The sequence below is a fragment of the Phyllobates terribilis genome, unplaced genomic scaffold, assembly GCF_046119375.1.
Source record: "Phyllobates terribilis strain yellow unplaced genomic scaffold, ASM4611937v1 Scaffold_10__3_contigs__length_209671492, whole genome shotgun sequence".
In the NCBI taxonomy this organism is placed as follows: Eukaryota; Metazoa; Chordata; class Amphibia; order Anura; family Dendrobatidae; genus Phyllobates; species Phyllobates terribilis.
Window position 1 is genome coordinate 151,968,282 of NW_027362770.1, and position 15,934 is coordinate 151,984,215.

General features: G+C 44.0%; 1 protein-coding gene across 2 annotated transcripts in view; it reads right to left on the minus strand.

The window, feature by feature from the left end:
• The window catches only part of TSPAN9 (tetraspanin 9), a 692,453-nt gene that overhangs the window by 581,234 nt on the left and 95,285 nt on the right, over window positions 1-15,934 (minus strand). The window lies entirely within an intron of this gene.

Genomic DNA, 15,934 nt, shown 5'->3' on the forward strand with positions numbered 1-15,934 from the left:
GTCTTTAGGCTGTACTGCATAATTACCATGTAAGCCACGCCTCCTTATTAAAGATCATAAAAATCAGCAGCAAATAAAAAGCCCATATCTCTGGAACTCTATGGAGATTTAAGAAAAAATACAGAAAAAATACTTACGGAAACAGCAAGAATAAAATTAGACAAAAAAACTGGCCAATTTTGACCTGCTAACAGTTCCCATTTAGAGGACAACTCCACCCTTTTGTACTTTGTTCCTTTATTCCATACTTTTTAGATATTGCCAACCAGCACTTTATCAGTTTCTGCAACACATTCTCCCATATCTGTAATTCTATCTAGCAAAAAAATGCTTAAAAATTAACATTCCCCCTCAACATATGTTGTTTAGCTACAATGATATATTTGAAAAGCAAATATTTGCATAAATGTTTAATCTGTACAAATCCGCGCGTGTTCTAATAAGCCGTCTTAGTGGATCTAAAATTGTGTCCTTTGCTGCGTCGTAAATACACGATGTAGTCGACGACTGTAAATTTACAAGAACAAATATGAATATGAAATGAATTAAAAGGATGGCGGTGAGAAATGATGAAACGCTGAACAGAAAACGTACTGTGACACCGCTATGTTTCCCCCTATACAGCTAGGACTTTCTTACCCTGGGGCAGTAATTCTATTCACTGCCCCTTTCCGGGCATTTAAGAGATCAGTCAACCGGGCCCCCTTAAGCCAACTGCGTCTTCAAAAATTATGTTTATACCTTAATTCTGAAAAATCACTACAAAGTGAAGACCGCTTGGTGTCTTCCTTCGGTCTAACTTGCTGTCTTCTGCTCGGAGTAAAGAGTAATCCTTCTCTAGCAGCAGAAATGGCAAGACAAATTATAGGAAGTGGGGGCAGATCTTTGTCTACAGGAAGTGGGGGCGGGTCTAAGTTTCTCTAAAGGTGGTGGGGAGAATCTTTTTCTCTCTACAGGAAGTGGGGGTGGTCTTTGTCGCCCTATAGGAAGAGGACACAATTCTTTTTTTCTTAACGAGAAGTAGGGGTAGGGTCTTTAGAAAGTGGGGGTGGGTCTTTATTTCTCCACAGGAAGTACAGGTCAGGTCTTTGTTTCTTCTCAGAAGGAGGAACAGGTGTTTGTTTTTCTACAGGTGGTGGGGTGGGTTTTTATCCCTTTACAAAAGTAGAACATCTCTTTGTCTGTCTTCAGGAAATAGGTGTGAGTTTTCCTTTCTCTACAGGAATTGGGGGAGAGTCTTTGTCTGCACAGAAGATAGTGGGGTGGGTCTTTGTTTCTCTTCACCTAGTAGGGCGGGTCTTTTCTATCTATAGGAAATAGATGTAGGATCTTTGTCTCTCTACATTAAGTGGGGATGGGTCGATGTTTCTCTATAGGAGGTGGGTTGGGACTTTGTCTCTCTACAGGGAGTAAGGGGTATCTTTTTCTCTGTACAGGAAGTTGGGGTGGAGTCTTTGTATCTCTACAGGAAGTGGGGATAGGCCTTTGTTTCTCTACTGGAGGTGCGGTGGATTTCAGCCATTCTACAGGAAGTAGAGTGGGTCTTTGACTTTCTACAGGAAGAGGGGACGGTCTTTGCTTCCTGCAAGAGGTGGGGGTGGGTCTCTGTCTTTCTACAGGAAGTGGGCACAGGTCTTTTTTAACTCTACCACAGGTGGTGGTGGGGCTTTGTCTCTCTACAAGAAGTTGGGGTGGGGTCTTTGTATCTCTAAAGGAAGTGGGGATGGATCTTTGTTTCTCTACTGGAGGTGGGCGGTGTATCTTTGTCTCTCTATAAGAGGTGAGGTGGATTTTTGCCTTTCTACAGGAAGGGGGGAGGGTCTTTGTTTCTTACAAGAAGTGGGGGTTTATCTTTGTCTTTCTACAGTAAGTGGGCATAGGTCTTTTTTTCACTCTACCACAGGTGGTAGTGGGTCTTTCTCTCGCTACAGGAAGTTGGGATGCATCTTTGTTTCCCTACTGGAGAAGGGGACAGATCTTTGTCTCTCTACCAGAGGTGAGGTAGGTTTTTGCATCTCTACCAGAAGTATGGAACGTGGGAGAGTTTTTGTTTCCTTGAGGAAGTGGAGGTGGGTCTTTGTCTCTTTACAGAGAGTAGAGTGGGTCTTTTCCTCTTAACAGGAAGGATGAGTGTGTCTTTGTCTTTTTACAGGAAATAAGGATGGGTCTTTATCTCTGTAAAAAAACAGGTAAAGTTTTTTTTTTCTCTACTGGAGATGGGGTGGGTCTTTATATATCTACAGGAAGTAAGGGCGGGGCCTTTGTCTCTATACAGGAAGAGAGGATGGGTTTTTGCTTCTCTACAGGAAGTAAGATGGGTCATTGTCTTTGTATATGAAGTTTGGAAAGGTCTTTGTTTCCTACATGAAATGGGAATAGGTCTTTGTCTCTCCACAGGGAGTAAGGTGGGTCTTTTTCGATCTACAGGAAGTAGAGGCGGGTCTTTGTCTCTGTGCAGGAAGTGGGGGTGGGTCTTTGTCTCTGTGCAGGAAGTGGGGGTGGGGCTTTGTCTCTGTGCAGGAAGTGGGGGTGGGTCTTTGTCTCTGTGCAGGAAGTGGGGGTGGGTCTTTGTCTCTGGGCAGTAAGTGGGGGTGGGGCTTTGTCTCTGTGCAGGAAGTGGGGGTGGGGCTTTGTCTCTGTGCAGGAAGGGTGGATGGGTCTTTGTCTGTGCAGGAAGTGGGGGTGGGTCTTTTTTTCTCTACTGGAGGTGGGGGTGAGGCTTTGTTTCTCTACAGGAAGTAGGGTGGGACTTTGTGTCTTTAGAGGATGTAGGGGTGGGACTGTGTCTCTTTAGAGGAAGTAGGGGTGGGACTGTGTCTCTCTGTTCCTGCTCTTCTGGCCATCAAACTGTATTCAGATTTAACAGAAAGGCCTGCAAACAGGCCATTGGACAATGGTAGGAGCAATAAATGCCAGGAATAGAGAGAAAGGAAGTTCCAGCTCTTGTAGTACAGGAATAATACTAATAAAAATGAATTGACACTTGCATAAGAATGAATTATAACATTCTGAGCATGAGAATATAGACAGTTTCTGAAAATATTAGACTGCTATATCATCTTATGGGGGATGAGGGCAGCAAGACAATGCTTTTCTATAGACATTTTAAAAATCCACATATATAGAACCGAACTGGTTAAAAAAAAGAAATAAAAAGTCACATGACAAAAGAAAATGTCACAAATTATTGAATTCCAAAGTCATTACCACCCCCCAGCTCACCAAACACGGGTGAATCTCTCACGGAAATTGAAACAATCCAAGAAGTATTTAGCGTGACCATCTCTAGTGTAATCAAGCATGGTTCGGCGATGAGGCAAGGGCTGGGTGAAGCAGCTGTGATTGTCGGGGATGTCACTGCAACTCTACACTCAGCTATGATATAAAATATAGAAGATCACCCGAGCAGAAACCCAGGGACTTCCAAAAAGATCAATCAGCAGCTCAAGTTATGTTCAAGGAGCTCAAGTTTATAGTGTGAAATGGTATTTGTTCTTTAATCCGTGCACTATTAGGCAGGAAGGTGGACCCGCGCTGGGCATAGATGGCCACATGTCGGTCATCATACTAAGGGTACATTCCCATATAGCAAAAAATTTGTCCAAAAAATTTGTCCATTTATTCTGCGAATGTAATTGTATATTTTCACAAGGATATCTCCAGTGGTAAACGGTGCAATAGATATCACCACAGGGAGGTTGACGCCACAGATGTCCGGTGGCAAAGTACCCTTAAGGTGAATGCACATGTAGCAAATTTGATGCAGATTTTCCAGCCGCAGTATCTGTGACACATTTGGATTTTGCTCTATGCATTGGAAAAAGTTAATTCTACAATGAAAATCCAGAAAAGGAATTGTTGTGAATTAAAAAATCAGCAACTGCAGGTCAATTTCTGTAAGGAAAATATCTGCAACAATTTTTAAAATCTCATCACATCAGCAGGTAGGATTTTCGGCACACAAAATCTGCACCAAAAAAAAACCACAGAGTGCATTTGCTTTTAGGGCTTCGTTTACACATTGTGGATTTGATTCAATTTTCTGTTTGGATTTGGGAACGAAAAATTTGACGCGGATAAGAGTAGCAGCAAAGTGAATGAAGTTTCCAAAATCTCACCTACACGAAGATGATATTTTGCAAGCGAAAACTGCGTCAACTCATGGATTTCACCCATGTAATAAATGTGAATTTTGCTGAGGATCTGCAACAAAATGACCAACAGTAACAGAGTCTGCACAGGGTAATTTTTTCATGTGTGAACATACCCTTAGGCTTCGATTCATTGCTATGCACGCCAGTGTTAATGAGGGAAGTAATAAGGCCAGATCCACTTATCAGTGGTTTGCAGGGACCAGGGTAACTTTTCTGGAACACCGTCATTTTTAATGAATTTGCCAGGCGGGCGTCATCACGCTGCGTCCCACCCTGGCTCCTCCCTAGCTACACCCTTTTTGACAGAGCTGGCCAAAAATGGCGTGAAAATGCCAAATGTCACAACTTCGCAGTTCACAAAAATTTGGCAACTTTTCAAAGTGCTAAACACCAGAAGCCTGGAGTAAACACTTGGGGCCTTAGAGATGAAAACATCAGAATACCGGTTTTGTTTTGTTTTTCCTCGACTTTAAAAAGGTTGAACACTTTCTTAATAATTTGTTACAAATTTCCAAAAATCCTAAACTCAATGCAGTGACTTATATACGGTATTTCACCCAGCACTGCCAATCTCTTTATTCAAAAAGTGCCCTCCCCTCAAAGTATGAGAAAAACTGACCGAGTTTCATCAGTTATTTTTCGTCAGAATTTCACCCGAGTTTGATCCGTGCATCATCAGTTTTTCTCTATTCTTTTCCTATGTAACAGTGCATGAAAATCGAAACGCACTTGGGTACTGTCCAATTTTTTTCACGGACCCATAGACTTGCATTCCCGATGCCATTCCGACACTCGGATCAAAATTAGACAAGTGTTTGTGACTTTGCATGGATCACTCGGTCCGCAGAAAGTCACGGACATGTAAATGACTCCATTCACTATTGCAGGTACGAGTGCTATCCGCGAAAAACATGGATAGCACTTGCACGCAAAAAACGGACATCTGAAAGAGGATTTGAACTTAAACTGTCCCTGGAACAAGGACCTCCACTGATCCTCCAGTCCTCCAGTAATCAGCTGTAATCTGTGAAGAAACCAAGAAATAACTATTCAATTTTTCTGCAGCGCCACCACTGGGGATATAGAGCATTACAAATTGCCTGTAAAAAACAATAGGTGGCTTGTGTAATGGAGGACAGGACAGGTCTTCTTGTCCCCATTATGACAAACAGATGAAGATCCTGTGCAGAAGACGCCCAATAGGGTGTATGAAAATGTCTTCTCCAAATTACAGAAGCACTTTAAAATTGATAGCCTCCTTTCTCCTTTTTGTAGATAATCCTTGAGCCAGGTTCTCACCTGTTCCAAAAAAAATGACTTAAAGAGGTTGTCCAGGGCTTTTTTTTGTTTTTTTAACTATGGCTTAAAAACTTCAACTTTCATTGACGGCTACCGCCAGCAATTCAGCTACTCCACATCAACCGGGCAGCTCTTCTTCTTCCGGGCTGCTCTGTCGATAAGGAGTAACTTCTAACGTCTTGTTGATCGATAGCTGCCCGCAGTTTGGCAGCGGGGAGCCGGCTGTCATTAGTATGACGTTAGCAGTCACATCCAGATAAAAGAGCAAAGCAGGAGAGAAGTCTTTGCTCTGTCGACATGACATGAGCGGTCTGTGCCGACGGAGATCGGCGCCGGGTACTACCTGCCTGTTAGTTCTCAGGCACATTGTTAAAAAAAAAACAGTCCCGGATAACCCCTTTAAACATCGTCTTTCATTAGATAGAGTTGGGAAAAATGTTTGGCAGGACCCTGGTTTATTGGCCGCTTTGGGTGCGACGTTTTGCCTGGGTCAACCGCAACGGTGACTAATCAGCAGGTGAGTTGGGATGCCGGTAGGTAGGAGGAGGTTCGCAGGGTTTTGGTCCGGTGGCCGTGGACTACCAACGTTTTTTTTTGCTCAACTCGAGCAGCAGTCAATAAGCATGGCTACATAACCCATAGATCACAGCTCGATCTGCTTTAACTATTTTTACAATTCTCCCGAAAATACAGAAAGTTACAACACAGCTGTCCAAATAGATGTGTTACTTCCACTATGAATGCTCGCTCTTTGACGTCCCATCCTACAAAAGTGCTTCACATTAAAAAGATATATATATATATATATATATATATATATATATATATATATACTGAGCACAACTCCTTCCCTTCTCTCTGTAAAATGAGAATTTATATTATACCGTTGGCGATGTCGTGGATTTATTATAGGAGGGAATTCGCCTTCTCGCGACCCCACCGGGCTGTGATGAGTACGTAGACCCTGAATGGAAGGTCTGTTTTTGGAGAGTGTATGGCACTTTGGGGGATATAGAGTTGCCCTGATCCTTAAGGAATATGTTACCTTATATCGGCATTTATATGGCTTTTTATGACTTATGCCAAAGCGGAAAATACAGTGTACTACCGGTTGTCTGCTATTCTTTATGTATTGCCAACAAAAGTTGTGTCGCTATTACATTCCAGCATGCCGGTGTTTATACTGTTTTTTTATATGACTTTTTATTGTTTTTTTCCCCCAATGTTATCTTAAATAAAGCATTTACATTTTGTTTATTGATCCCATAGAATATGATCCATCATCTGGTCTTATTATGTTTTCATCCGCTCGCTTATAAAAATAGTATAAAGGAAGGAAAGGACGCACGACAAACGAAATCTAATCCCAGGAACAAGGGTATAACCACCACGACCATTGTAGCTTGCTTCGGGCCAAGTAGGAAGTTGTCATGCAGATCATGGGAACCATATAGTCACGCCAGGTGAGGGAAAGACTAAGTGCACAACGAAGGGAAGAGGAGGAGGAAGCCCACACACTAGGGAAAGCGGGAGTGGAGACCCCTAGGCAGATCTGACAACACCCTGACTCTCCTAACATCCCTAAATAGGTTCCGCACCTATCACCGAGCAGGAAACCTAATCCCTGACTACCCCTAGCGATAGGCCCTAGGTAGGGAGGGGGCGAGGTGAGTACTAGTCAGTCCCCACTGAAACTAAAGACAAACAGGTAAACAGACAAGGGAATACACTTGGCGTGATCTCTCAGGTGTCTTCTCAAGCTAACTATCCTCCAAAGGAACTCCAAGAAGACTAGCCAACTACTACTACATCAAGCCTGAAGAGGAAAATAGAGCTATCACCGGTAACTCTCTGGAGAGACTGAAGGTATTTAAACATCCAGCAAGGGTGTGTCAATTAGCAGCAAATGGTGATGGTAACTGCTAGATCCTCTAGGTCCTAGCGAGAGCAGGATATCACTGTACTGCAGAGATGGAAAGATCAAGAAGGTGCCTGCAGAGCCAAGCACAATGACCTTCTACAGCTTGGTCCAGAATGACTGTCTGACATACCCGTGACATATATCTTTCATTTCTTGTAGCCATGAGCTTCTTATGGTGGTGAATATTGTCAAGTGGAAACCTATTCCAATTTTAACTTCGGGATCCAGAAGTTACTTGTTATGGCACAATATTTTTGCCGATTCCTAAGGTTTTGGTTTGTTTGACATTCGCCAGCCGAGAAAAATTTGTTTGACTCTTAGTGGAGATGTGATCAATGGTAAATAGAGACGAGCAAAAATATTTGTACTTCCTCAGCTGCCACTCAAAAGCCGGAATCCTTGGCACCTTTTGAGATTACTAGGTCCCTCAACGTCATGGCTTTGTGCATGTTGCACTTCTTGATGTCATGTGAGAACTAATGATTAGGAGCATAGAAGATGCAAGAGGAGCCCAAGATATCGGCATTCTGGCGGAGGATGTTCCCACTCCCCTGGTCTAGATACCACGAATGCCAAAGTTAATGCTGGACCAAGGTAGCACATAACATTTTGCTCATCTCTAGTGGTGATGGTTGGGGCAGTGCTGAGACCCCCCCATTAACGCTAAGAGAGAGGGGGCAGCGGTACTTAAAGGTGTTGTCTCATAACCAACATTTATCACCTATCCACAAAACAGATGATAAATGTATGATCTCTAGTGCTGAGACTCCATCCAATCCTAAAAATAGGGATAAAAATTCTCCAGTGTGAATGGAATTGTAATTAGATTGTATGACCATCACTACTATAGACAGTGAATGGGTGAGTAGTAGTATTCCATTAACACAGAGGACTTTGGGACCATTGGTCTTATTGGTTTGACCCCTAGTGATCATACATCTATCATCTATCCTGTGGATATACATGGGACAATACTTTTAAAGAGGATTTATCACCAGTTCAAAAGTGTCCAGTTTGTGCTCTTATTTTATTCCCGCTACTCCCCCGAGTTTTCCGTTTTTTGTTTTTTTCCAGTCCGCCCTATGGATCCAGAGATACGGGCCTTTTTATTTGGTGCTAATTTTTAAGGTCTTAATAAGAGGGTGTGGCTTGCAAAGCAGCCTAAAGACACGCCCCCTGAGAACCCTGTAAGCCAAGCCTCCTGCTAAAGGCCATAAAAATGACCACCTAAATAAAAAGACACATATCTCAGGAACCGTATGGTGCATTTTAAAGAAACAAAAAACAGAATACACAGGGGAGCAGCGGGAATAAAATATGAGCAAAAACAGGACACTTTTGATCTGGTGACAGGTCCACTTTAAGAACCTGAATACAGGCCAAAAAAAGCAATTATAGGGTCTGAGCCATAAAGTCCCGAAATAGGGGTATTCTTTAGCTTAACTGCACCTGTCGTTTGTTCTCTTGGGCTGATTAAACTTGTCTCCAAATGTATGGTGGCAAGAGAGTCGCTCATATAAGAGGGTGGTGGCCCACCGGAGGATTCCCCTGTCCTCCTGTGGGCCAGTCCAAGCCTGGTTGGGACTATGCTGAGTTTTTGAAAGCAATGCTGGCAATGTCCCGGTAAAAAAAGTGGTTAGTTTGCATAAATTCCACCCAAAGTGGGTGTGTTCTTTCGAGATTTTTGGGTGGTCTTGCAGGCGGGGCTTAAAATTCCTATTTTACCAACTGGGATGTGGCTAAACATGTTACATGACCATCTATACCACTAGATGACCTCAGAGGTGACATATGAGCCACAATGAAGCTTTCAGAGATCATTAATGTTGGGTCGATACTTTCAAGTCTAGGTAAAATCTACCCAGAAGCCTAAGATTACGGGAAATTTCCACATCAGGAAGCATAAATAGTAATGCTGGACCACAACAGTAAAGCGCATTGAGTATTCTGCACGGCGGGCATGGACGATCCCAGTATATGGATAATTTATTATAGCCTGTGCATTGCTTGTATCACATAGGAGCGCAGCGCATTCCTCATGATCTAATGATTAGTACGAGCCGAGCGGCCTGAGCGGCAGCTGAAGCGTTTACAAGAGCTGGCAATCGTCCCGAAACTTCACTGCAAATTCTGCATGCAAATTAAATGAATTGTGATTTGCTTCATTAACTTAGAACTGATGTATTGCACCAGTCTGGCATTTTTGCAGACATAAACAAAAAAAAAAAAAAAAATCTTGCTGAGGTTTTCAGGCTACAATTCAGTATGAATATTTTTTTTTTTCCATTCTCTCTTTTTTTTTTTTAACGAAACCTAATTGGGATGAATGTGGATCCACGATCATAATTGGAAGGAGTCTTATTTGTAACAGCATCAAACATAAGACGCTAACAGGATGTCATACACAAGTGACATATGTTTTAGGCGCCATCTAGTGGTGGTTGGTGAAGTTGCAGAGACAGAAAAGGTTCCATATGGAAAGTCCATAGGTTCTCATAGGGCTCAAATTAAGGAAAAAATCTGTTATAAGTTAAAGTGTTCAAAAAAAATGATATTTTCCCAATTCTGTACCTAAAGGAGCTGCTTCCTGCTTAGTAATGCATTTGGAAGGTGCAGATTTTGCCAATTTTAAAGAAGACCGGTCACCAGGTAAAAAGTAACCATTTTTGCTCTTATTTTATTCCCACTGTTCCCCTGAATATTCAGTTTTTTTCCTTTCTAAAATCTGACATATGGTTCCAGAGATATCGACCTTTTATATTTGGTGCAATTATTTTGTTGGTGGGTGGGGGCATGGTTGGACTAGGATGCATGAGACACCTAGTCCTATAGTGATAATCTCTTGCTGATAAAACACCGATTTTATTGAAACAACAACACACAACCTAGTAAGAGAGACATCACTGGAATCAGGGTCTCAGCCCCTACATCATGATGCTCTCAGATTACATAACAAGATTACAATAACTGCTGATAGGTTCCCTTTAAAGTCCCACTCCTAGAAAACAGTCTGGAGATTATCACCACATTTAAGATGCCCTTTAAGTAACACAAACTTGATAATGAAAATTTAAAGGGGTTGTCTGCTGAAAACAAATTATCACCAATCCATATCCAATGCAGGATGGGATTGGAAGAACGGGGAACTTTTATCCCAGTTTTTATCCCAGCAGCAATGCGCATGCGCAAACTTGAGCACATGCGCGAACTGAGTAGACGAGCGATGCTCTCGGCTTTTTTCAGCAGCCCCATAGAGAATGAATGGGTAGGTGGTTGGACATCTGACCTGTCACTCCAAATTTGGGGATCAGTGTGGATCCCAGCAGTCAAACCCTCATGGATCAGCAATTTATCACCTATCCCATAGATAGATGATAACTTGTTTTCAGTGAACAATCCCTTTAAATATTCATTATCAGGTTTGTGTCTTTTAAAGATGGTGATAATAACCATAATGATCGCAATCATGGCTAAGCGAGTGTAAACATGTCCAACAATCGGAGGGTGATCAACAGGAATCAGTAATCTGGGATGAAACCAGACAACCTCATTAGTCGGCATGATCCTGAAACAGGCAGTCCTGTGGAAATCCTGGACAAAAAAATAAGGTTCTATTCCTTGCTGATCAATTCTAGCTTCACCTGGTGGCAGACTAAAGCCCCTTCCACTCAGCCTAGGAGGTGGAGCTTATCAAGCTCTTCTCTTACTGTAGATAGAGCAAAGGGGAGAGGCTCCTGCTGCAGTCAGTTTTCTTACAGCCACACAGAACAGTAAGGATAAGGAGGGTGGACATGGCTGAGGTTATGAGCCACACAGAGAAGATTTCTTTATACATTTCTTAAGTTTTAATTTCAATACCATACAAAATAAGAAACGCAAGGAATTAATTGATGAAGAACAGGGATATTTATTTTTTAATTTTTATTTTATGAGTATTTGGATATAAATTCCCTATAAACTGTCTATGGAATATCCTAATTCACAGAGCTGTTCTAGGCAAAGTTCGGAGAGGTCTGCAGATGGAGCTGTTGACTTGTCATTTTCACACGCAGAAGTCTCGCAGACGATGTGTCACACACCGAGCCCCGATATGACAACCTAGCAGACACAAAGCACAGACACAGCTCCCATTGTGACAGCGGCTTATTCAGCATGCAAGGTATGTGAACCTCTCGGCTGAACAGCTACAAATGTAAGCGAAACTCCGAGATAGGTCTGTGACATTTACTACTAGATATACAAGTTATAATGCCAGAACATTAACATAACACTGGGGAAGCGATCACGGAGGAGGCATGTTCAAAATACTAATGATCTCGCTCTGAAAAGGGTTTTTCAATAAAGTAAAATGAGCCTTTAGTCCCAAAATTAAAGTCTATGAAATTATCCAGCACTAACCACTAGGGGGAGCTGAGGAGCTTCCAGCATATTGTTTCAAAAACTATTAAATAAACCTGCACTAACCACTAGGGGGAGCTGAGGAGCTTACAGCGTATTATTTATAAAGCCTGTAAAATAAACCTGCACTAACCACTAGGGGGAGCTGAGGAGCTTACATCGTATTATTTATAAAGCCTGTGAAATAAACCTGCACTAACCACTAGGGGAGTTGAGGAGCTTACAGCATATCTACTATATAATTGTCTTATCCCGTCTGTCTGTCTGTCTGTCTATCTGTCTGTCTGTTTTTCTGTCTGTCTGTCTGTCCTGGAAATCCCGGGTCGCTGATTGGTCCGGCCGCGGCCAATCAGCGATGCAGCATTTCTGAAAAACATGGCGGCTGTTAGCGGCTCATGTGCGACACGGAGGTCAGCGGCGATGCAGCCGGGAGATGCAGCCGGCTACTCGCAGCATAAGTCCCCCGACCGCAGGCGCCGCTGACCTACATGCGGCTATCGTCGGGACATCAGCGGCTACGGCCGCTCATCTCCAGAGGACAAGTGTGACTCCCCTCCCCTCCTCTCCTCTCCCCTCCCCTCTCCTCCCGTCCCTCCCCCCGCTTGATCAGGACACCGGCACCCGGCGTCATACTTACCCCTCCCCTCCCCTCCTCTCCCCTCCTCTCCTCTCCTCTCCCCTCCCCTCCCCTCCCCTCTCCTCCCGTCCCTCCCCCCGCTCGATCAGAACCCCGGCACCCGGCGTCATACTTACCCCTCCCCTCCCCTCCTCTCCCCTCCCCTCTCCTCCCCTCTCCTCTCGTCTCCTCCCGTCCCTCCCCTCTCCTCCCGTCCCTCCCCCCACTCGATCAGGACCCCGGCACCCGGCGTCATACTTACCCCTCCCCGTGCCTCCGCAGCAGCTCCTGTGTCTTCCGCTGTTGCTCTGTGACGTCTCAGGTCAGAGGACGCGGTGACGTCTTTACACCGCGCTCTCTCCTGACCGGTCACAGCGCACAGCGTCAACATGCGGGCTACGCTGGAGTCCAGAGAAGCAGCTGAGAAGGGAGGTGAGTATTGGATTTTTTTTTTTTGTATGGGGCCATAGGGAACCAGCATGGAGCACTCTGGGGGGATGGATATACAGGGGATATGACTTGGTGCATGGGGCATTATATGGGGGGGAGAGGTGACATCCTACATGGGGCATTAAATGGGGGAGAGGTGACATCCTGCATGGGGCATTATATGGGGGGAGAGGTCACATCCTGCATGGGGCATTATATGGGGGAGAGGTGACATCTTGCATGGGACATTATATGGGGGGAGAGGTCACATCATGCATGGGGCATTATATGGGGGGAGAGCTCACATCCTACATGGGGCATTATAAGGGGGAGAGGTGACATCCTGCATGGGGTATTATATACGGGGGATGTGACTTCCTGCATGGGGTATTATATACGGGGGATGTGACTTCCTGCATGGGGTATTATCTACGGGGGATGTGACATCCTGCATGGGGCATTATATGCGGGGGATGTGACATCCTGCATGGGGTATTATATACGGGGGATGTGACTTCCTGCATGGGGCATTATAAAGGAGGGTCGGGAGACATATGCTAGAATACCCGATGCGTTAGAATCGGGCCACCATCTAGTTATTTATAAAGCCTGTGAAATAAACCAGCACTAACCACTAGGGTAAGCTGAGGAGCTTACAGCATATTGTTTAAAAAATCTTTGAAATAAACCTACACTAACCACCAGAGGGAGCTGAGGAGCTTACTGCATATTATTTATAAAGCCTGTGAAATAAACGTGCACTAACCACTAGGGGGTGCTGAGAAGCTTACAGCATATTATTTATAAAGCCTGTGAAATAAACCTGCACTAACCACTAGGGGGAGCTGTTTATACAATGATCTAAATATGCAGTATATGCCCTCTAGTGGCCATTACAGGCAGGCAGAATTTAATCATTTAAAGGATACCTGTATTTTCACACACTTGTTGAAAAACATGGTCTGGTGATCTTATTCGACACAGTAAAAACTGGTTTTGGAGCTGATATCACGCTAATATGTCCAAGAATTGCCTGATTTGCATGCTCCGTAATTTGTCATCCAATCTTCTTCAGCACTACAGGTGCTAGGACTTAATTTCTCTCACTTCCCAGAAGGCCAGCTCTGCATTGAAAGCCAACTTAAAAAACGGAAAGGCTGGAGTAGAGAGAAAAACAAAACTCACACCCACTTCCTGTAGAAACACAAGGACTCACCCCCACTTCCTGTAGAGAGACGAAGGTCTGCCCCAACTTCCGGTTGAGACACAAGGACTTGCCCTACTTTCTTTTAGAGATATAAAGACCCACCTCCATTTTTCATAGAGACAGACTCATTGCCACTTCTTAAAGAAACACAAAGACTTGTCCCCACTTTCCATAGACACAAAGATTGACTCCCACTTCTTCTAAAAAGGCAAAGATGTGCCCCCACTTCCCATAGAGATACAAACATTAGCCCCCATTCCCGTAACGAGACAAAGACTCACCACTGCTTTCTGTAGAGAGACAAAGACCTGTCCCCACTTCCTGTAGAGAGACATAGACCTGTCTCCACTTCCTGTACAGAGACAAAGACCGGTCCCCACTTCCTGTAGAGAGACAAAGACCTGTCCCCACTTCCTGCAGAGAGACAATGACTTAGCCCCACTTCCTGTAGAGAGACAAATACCAACCTCTTGCTTCTTGTTGAGAGGCACAGAACCATCACAATTCTTCTACAGAGAGAAGACCTGCTACACTTTCTGCAAAAGGACAAAAAAACACACCCACTTCCTGTAGAGACAAAGACCCATCCCCACTTCCTATAGAGAGTCATCGACCCGCCCCCACTTCCTGTAGAGAGACATAGACCCCCACTTCCAGTAGAGAGACATAGACCCACCTCCACTTCCTGTAGAGAGACATAGACTCGCCCCCACTTCCTGTAGAGAGACATAGACCCACCCCCACTTCCTGTAGAGAGACATAGACCCATCCCCATTTCCTGTGGAGACACAGACCCTCCCCACTTCCTGTAGAGACATAGACCCGCCCCCCCTTCCTGTAGAGTGACATAGACCCGCCCCCACTTCCTGTAGAGAGACATAGACCCGCCCCCACTTCCTGTAGAGAGACAAAGACCCATCCCCATCCTGTAGAGATGGCAGGATACCCATTTACAATATTATTTATCAAATGATGAAGTTGTCAAAAATTACAGGGATCCTTTAATCCTGGGTTTGTACTGAAGATTTGGAGCTCTGGTTACCATGGTACCATTACATTGGTTTCCACAGTTTGAAGAATTAAAATAATAATTGTCCTGTAGTTTATCTCCCTGGGGGTCCAATAGAAGAACTAAGCATAGAAAATGCACAAAAACATATTTCCTGCAATTTTGTAATCTCCTTTTCTTTAATCCAATTTTGTCTCATTTTACAATTAAAGCTGAGAAACATGTGAAGAAACCTTCTATTTGTTCTTCAGGAGATCAGCTCCTCCCACCTCCTCCTCTTGTGTCTTGCTGTAGGACAACTGACTGCAGCAGGAGCCTCTCCCCTCTGCCCTGTCTGCAGAAGGACAAGTACGACTTAGCCTTTCAGCTAAAATAGACTTTGACATTGATGGCTTATCCTTAAGATCCAACACCCGGCACGGACACCAATCAGTTGATTGCAGCTCCAATGGATAGTCCATCAAGGATAGACCATCAATAAAAAATAAAAAAGTAGTGGCCAACCCCTTTAATCAATTTTATTTATGGGCATTTTCAACTACTTGATGATGACTAGATCTGACATGAGAATTTTTCACTCATGCTTAAGAAAGGGGATTGGTCCCTCAAACATTGCATAGGTGGGTTGATATCTATGCTCCTCCATTGCAGCCCCTCTAACTGGACACCAAAGATGACAGCGCCACTCTTGTCCATGGGATGTTTCTGGTACTGCATTTCATTGGATAAGCCAGATACATCCCATGGACAAGAAGAGAGGTGCTACTTATGGAACAAAAAAGGTCTAGTTCTGGAGTATACGTTAAACTAACACCCCATCCCATGTCCCGGAAGACCCCTTTAACAATTTCCAGTGGCTGTGAGGCATTGGTAGAGTATGGTCAGCCTAACTCTTAAGGAC